The sequence below is a fragment of the Oryzias latipes genome, chromosome 3, assembly GCF_053564925.1.
Source record: "Oryzias latipes strain Hd-rR chromosome 3, Olatipes_Hd-rR_3.1".
Taxonomy (NCBI): Eukaryota; Metazoa; Chordata; class Actinopteri; order Beloniformes; family Adrianichthyidae; genus Oryzias; species Oryzias latipes.
Genome location: NC_136239.1, coordinates 3,272,129 through 3,278,612, shown reverse-complemented (window position 1 = coordinate 3,278,612; position 6,484 = coordinate 3,272,129). Strand labels below are relative to the sequence as shown.

Genomic DNA, 6,484 nt, shown 5'->3' with positions numbered 1-6,484 from the left:
GAGTGGCGTACGCCTTCTTTTGTGCATACGCAATGTTTATAAATGAGGCCCCAGGTCTTTATTTCCCGGAAGATACGATCGGTTTGCTCAAAAACCCGGATTTCCGGGAATTCCCGGAAGACTTTCATCACTGAAACACAGAAGGGTTGGCGGTTCAATCCCAGCCAGCTTTCGTCTGCCGAGCGCGGCTCGTCTGCAGCTCACCGCTCCCCCGGGGGGTGGGTCAAATGCAGACAACAATTTCCCCATTGTGGGATTAATAAAGTAAACTTTCTTTCTTTCAAAAAAAAAAAAAAAAGATTTACAGGTCCAGTCTTGAGGCGGAAAATTCCTCCCACTGAGCAGAGAGTTTGTGGACCCACTGAATAATACATGCACTAGGGATGGACTCTCTTTTCATCTTTTCAACATAAAATTCATGTTAAGTTGTACAAACCACAATGTTACAAATGCAGTTGGAGTCCTACATTCCCTATGGGTATTTTCCTGTATACATCTGTATTTGCTGTTATGCATGTATGTATTTGTGTTAAATAAGTTACTTTGTTTTTTCTACAGTAAAATTTGTTTTTGTTTTCAATAGCATCATGTCTAAGGCAGAACGGACATCATCATCCGTTGCTTAGTTGAGTATCTTGGAGAGCAACCCAGTCTCATCCTAAAATGTGTAGTAGCCATGTTTGTCCATGTGGACCAGTGTAGCAGTGTTACAAAAACGGCGCCTAAATTGTGAGATACATACGTTTCAATTACCTATTCATTTTCTATTAGCCTTCTCAGGGTCACGTGACTTCTGAGGTTTTGCCTGCCGTGAACAAAAAACATGGCGGATGCTCGTTCATTTTTCGGTAGAACATCTCACAAAACAAGATGTTTTAAGGACTAATCAGGAATCAGGAATCAGGAAACTTTATTGTCATTTTATCATGATAAAACGAAATTAGGCTCTCTGGTCCCGGGCCAGCCGTTTACATTCAGACATAAATAATATATATCAATAATAATGTCAGTAAAATATCAGTCTGTTATGGTGTGGTTCCTGATGAGTATTGCACAGAAGTATTTTTCAAATTGCACAGTATTTTATGTTAAGTATTGCACAGCCCTGTGATATTGCACTTGGGAATTAGCTTGTTGTCCATAGAGGGGGGGGGGTGCAGTGATCAACCGGAGTTAAGCAGTCTGACTGCTTCAGGAAAGAAACTGTTCCTCAGTCTGGTGGTCCTGCTCTTTATGCTCCTCAGCCTCCTGCCTGAGGGGAGCAGGGAGAACAGAGGGTGTGAGGGGTGGGTGGGGTCTTTCAGGATGCGAGAGGCCCGTTTCCTGCATCTGGTCGTATAGATGTCAGTGGTGGACGGCAGGCTGCAGCCCACAGTCCTCTGTGCAGCTTTGGTCACTCGTTGCAGAGCTTTCCTCTCTGCCGCAGAGCAGCTGCCGTGCCACACCGTGATGCAGGAGGTCATGACGCTCTCCACCACACACCTGTAGAAGGAGGTCAGGACTGGGATCCCCATCCCAGCTCGCTTGAGCCTCCTCAGGAAATAAAGGCGCTGGTGTGCCTTCTTGACCAGGCAGGAGGTGTTGGTGCTCCAGGTGAGGTCGCTGGAGATGTGCACGCCCAGATACCTGAAGCTGGAAACCACTTCCACCGCGTCCCCTCCGATGTGAATGGGGGGAGGGGGGCATCTGTCCTTCCTAAAATCCACGATCATCTCCTTGGTCTTCTTCCCATTGATGCAGAGGTTGTTGTCTCTGCACCAGCTCTCCAGATGTTCCACCTCCTGCCTGTAGTCAGACTCATCGTTGTTGGAGATGCGTCCAACCACAGCTGTGTCATCCGCAAACTTCACGATCAGACAGGTGGGGTGACTCGCTGTGTAATCTTTATTTTGACAACATTTCTAGCAAGAAATATACCATTTACTTTCAGAAGGCTTTCATAAAAATGCAGTTCTTAGTTTGCTTTTTTCACTCTGTGAAACGTTTTTCATGATTTGTCATGATTCATTTTAATTGCTTTTACTGCGAGAAATGGACACCACATTGATTAGTTTTACAGTAATAAAATGTTTTCTATAGAAAATACAAATACCAGTCAAAACCAGCGTCCTTTACCTCTACAGCTACATTTTTTTTTCATATTTACAGATCCATCTTTAGTTCAAACAAATTAAACATTAGTGTAACCACATGTCATTTGAGTAATTTAAACAACAAATAATTTCACATAGCAGGCTTGTTTTGTTTGTCCAAAGGTTGCGCGACTAAATGGTGACGCCCACTACTTATTTAAACCTCCTGGAGTTTTAAATACTTTTTGGATCATGGAGCCGGTAAAGGACGAAGTCGATGACGCTTTATTTCTCGCAGACGCGCTTTTAGAAGAATTCAAGGTGGGTTATATTTTATTGAATTTTGTAAAAAAGAAAAAAAGAGAAACGTTTATTTATATAACCAGTGACATTGTGTATGACATTATAACTATATTTTGTAATGTAAACAGCCTGCGGCTGCGTTACTATAATGCGGTTTACTTTTCACGGTTTCGCTACTTCACGGATTTGCATCGTGCAGTTCTGCATTCTGATTGGCTAAAAAGTCACATTGCTTCTTCTCTACCTGTGCGTCAATAACGTTGCAGTTTAATATGTACACGTACGTAAAACAGCTTGCCAAATTTATATTACGCACGTGCAAATTCTCAAGCACTATCGAGTTTCTCTAAAACCCATCGAAAAAAGAGCGACAACAACTGCCTATCACTATTCTTCTCTCGATCAAACACACCTGCACCGCGGATTCAAAAGAAGAAAACACTGCAGAGCGGAGTCAGGATGCAGCGGCTCAGTCCGAGCAGTGAAATACACCTGAGTCACTATTTGTCTGACTGTACTTTGTATTTTTTTCATAATCATTTTAAATTTTCTCCCGTTTAATCCAATAATTTGGGTCGCGGTGGGCGGGGCTAATCTCAGCGATTTGAAGCCTTCTGTTCACATTGATGATTAAAAGTATTATTTGACAGTACAGTACAGAAGTTGTTTGTTGAAAAAAACGTTTCTAAAGTACTTTTATTTGTGAAACAAATGCTTGAGCCTGTAAAATGTTTTGTTCTTTCTTTTCAATGTATAATAGAGTATTTAATTGTATAATAATTGGAAGAAAAAAAAAAGGTTTCCACTTCACGGATTTTGCCTATCACGGGCTCTTTTTGGAACGTAACCCCCGCGAAAAACAAGGGTTTACTTACACCGTTCCAATGACCACATTAATTACCTTTAATGTGTTATTAATCTTGTCTCAATTATGAAGTTCTGGATTTTGAGTAATGTGGCTAGGATTGAAAAACTGCTATAACTTTCTTCTTAGTGCACTATCCAAAAATAAGCATTTGTTTCAGCTCTAGGTTGCTAAGCAACCAGAAAAGTGAAGTACCCGTATGTCTGGCAGAGAATTCTTTCTTTACTCATGCTCTTATTTCATTCAGGAACTCCAACAATGGCTCAAAGTCTAACTGTAGACCCATCATGCATGCCATCTACTAGTGGACAACAGTGTGACAGAAACTTCTACAGAACCCTCTCAAGATATAGGTAAATTATTGTTACAGTTGTCCTCAGAACTTTTTTTCTGAGAACAATTTAAAGTATATCAAAATGTAATCGATCAACATAGTCAACCTAAATTTTTTTTTGTTCTTTGTAAAAAGTTGCTGTGTGAATTCCTCCCAATCCATAACTATTAAAAAACTATATAGTGCGGGAATATCTAGTGGTTGGATTTTAAAATTCGGACACCATGTTCATTACTTTAAAAAAAAAAAAAAGAAATTTTAAAGGCGAATATGATGTCCTCAATTTCACAAGGTGACAATGTAATTGATACAAGCATTTTGCGACTGCCATTTCTAGATCCACTGTGTTCTGAAGAACACTCCATCACACTGGACGCCTAGGAAAGCTTCATCCATGGAAAAGGGGACATTGTTGAAACCTTTTATGGTTGATCGGATGTTGCAATCTGGGAAGCCCAAAGAGGGACAATGCCATCACTGTCGCTCTCGGGTTGCAGTAATAGTGTGTCACGACTGTTTGCCAAGACCACTTCATTGTGCGTCGTGTGATCTGGCTGTACATGACAACAGAGCACTTAAAAATCGATCAGCGATGGTAGAGGGATTTTATAGGCCACTCCCACCAAGTAAGAGGGAGTAAAATTTACTTACCACGAAAGAGGTACTTTTTATCATTACAGTCACATGGGTCTTTTAAATTTGTTAAATCAATCAAAACCAATCCACAATGCTTGGTTGAAATCTTTAAAGGAAAAAAGATGCATTTTTTTCCTTTGAGAAATAAAACACATTTGCAGATAATATTTTATAATCTTTTCACTAATATGAATTGATTACTTTTACAAACATGCTTTTTGCCTGTCGTCCTTCCCTGTTGTGACTGCTCTACTGGTCAAACAGAGATTGGAATGAATGGTAGTATTCTTTTTTTTTTCTTCAAAATAATTGTCTTTCAAAGTTATACTTTAAAACAATGTGATTTATTTCTTTTACTTATTTATTTTCTTTTATACAGTGGATTTGTTCACATCATATGAAGATCTTATAATTACTGCACCAGGAATGTCAAGGAATGCTTGAACAGCGCACCATGTCTTTGGTCGAGTAAATTGCATAATTGAGGCAACAACTGTGGTTCTCATCGACTGTTATATCTTTCATTTTTTCCATGATTTTTTTCCCTTTTGTTTTAAACCAGAGTGGAAAAATATGTGGCGACACCATGCAGAAATCTTTTTAGGAGTGGTCTTATGCCAAATTTGAAGTGGAGAGGCTGTCTCAGGTGCATCACTTTAAGTGCCCAGCATGCACCCCTTCCATGTTGGCTGTTGCAGTGGATGGGAACCGCAAACCTTTCCGCTTCAGAAGCCAACCAGGGTATGGGTAAACATTTTCAATGTTATGTTTAATTTTAATGGATATGTATGTAATTTTAACGTGTTTTTTTTTTCCATTAGACCTGATGGATTTTTTGATGGTGTTTTTATGGCAAAAGATACAGAGGTGGCTTCTTTTGTGGACTATATCCATGGTGCAACACGACATGTAAAGTCTACTTTTTTAAAAGTGTATGCCTTAAATTTTTCACATTGAAAATATTAAATGCATCTTAATATAAAAAAAAATAAAAAAATCCCATTTGTATATTTTTTTGGTCATCTGTAATAGAACCCTGGAAAGGGAAGATGTGGAACAGGAGTGGGTAGCAGCACGAGAGTCCTCTCACAAATCTACCAGCAAAGTGGATGAGGAAGGTGTTGAGGTTGCTGAGAGCCGTCGCGGGATCTTGTTGAAAGGACTTAATATTTTCCGTGGAGAAATTTTTGCATATCCTGTCTTTCTTCAAAAACAACTTGCTGCACAGAATGTAGGGTTTTTCTGCTCCGATGTGGTGTGCAAATATTGGCCATATCTGCAAAGGGTTGTGCGCCACTTTCCTGAACTACAGTACAGGAATTGTTGACAATGCGTCATTTCCTCTAAATCATGCATGCTAAAGCACATTCCTGGATGTGTGAGGTAATGATTGCAACTTCTTCTGCACTATCACTCCAGATATTAAACTTAATGCTAACAGAAACGAATCACATTTGTTGCAGTTGCAGTGGGGAAAACGAAACCAATAGGGAGCAGAAATAACAATGGGGGAGGAGGTTGAGCAAGTGAACAGCGTCCTGTCTTGGGCAGCCATATGTTCGAAATACATGTCCAAAGCTGGTGAGTAGATTATAAAAATGTAATGTTTTTTTTTTTATCCTGGGCTAATATATATTGTGCTTGAAGTACACACAGATATCCTTACGATCCAGGCCATTGGATGGAACAAGCGGAAGGTGGAAAAGCTTGACCGGACGCTAGCTAAAAGATACATCAAGGTAAAAACTAGACATCCGTTTTCCATGATTCTTAGACTTCTTTCATTCAAACACTGCTCAACAATGTTGCAATGCTTTTGACAGACCGCACAAAGGATTTCTGAGGCATAAGCAGATCTTGATCAGCTATCTAAAGAGCTGTCGATACAAGAAGACACTGTCCAGCAATGGGTGTGTGATGTTAAAAATTGGGCTGCAGGTACTGAGAAACATATATTATATATATATATATATATATATATATATATATATATATATATATATATATATATATATATATATATATATACACACACACAAATTGTTTTTTTTCATTCCAATGACATCTTTATTAGTAAACTTCTTAAAGAATGCCTTTTTACTGAATTTCAACTGGTCAAAATGAGCTTTGTATCACCTGTAAAGCTGTGATTGCCGTGGCAACAAAGACGTGCAAATTATGCCAAACAATGAAGCAAAAGCTTGTCACAAAACTGGAAAAGTTTTCATCCAAGAAGGAGACTTGGTTGCAAAACCACAGGAAGAACAAAACCAC

At 39.3% G+C, this 6,484-nt stretch overlaps 1 long non-coding RNA gene across 1 annotated transcript; it reads left to right on the top strand.

Moving 5' to 3' along the window:
• The first annotated feature begins 5,030 nt into the window (after positions 1–5,030).
• On the top strand, positions 5,031–6,144 carry LOC144991093 (uncharacterized). The gene is made up of 3 exons (XR_013654997.1): positions 5,031–5,119; positions 5,243–5,791; positions 5,858–6,144. It is a non-coding gene; the product is annotated as an uncharacterized LOC144991093 (long non-coding RNA).
• The last annotated feature ends 340 nt before the right edge of the window (positions 6,145–6,484 follow it).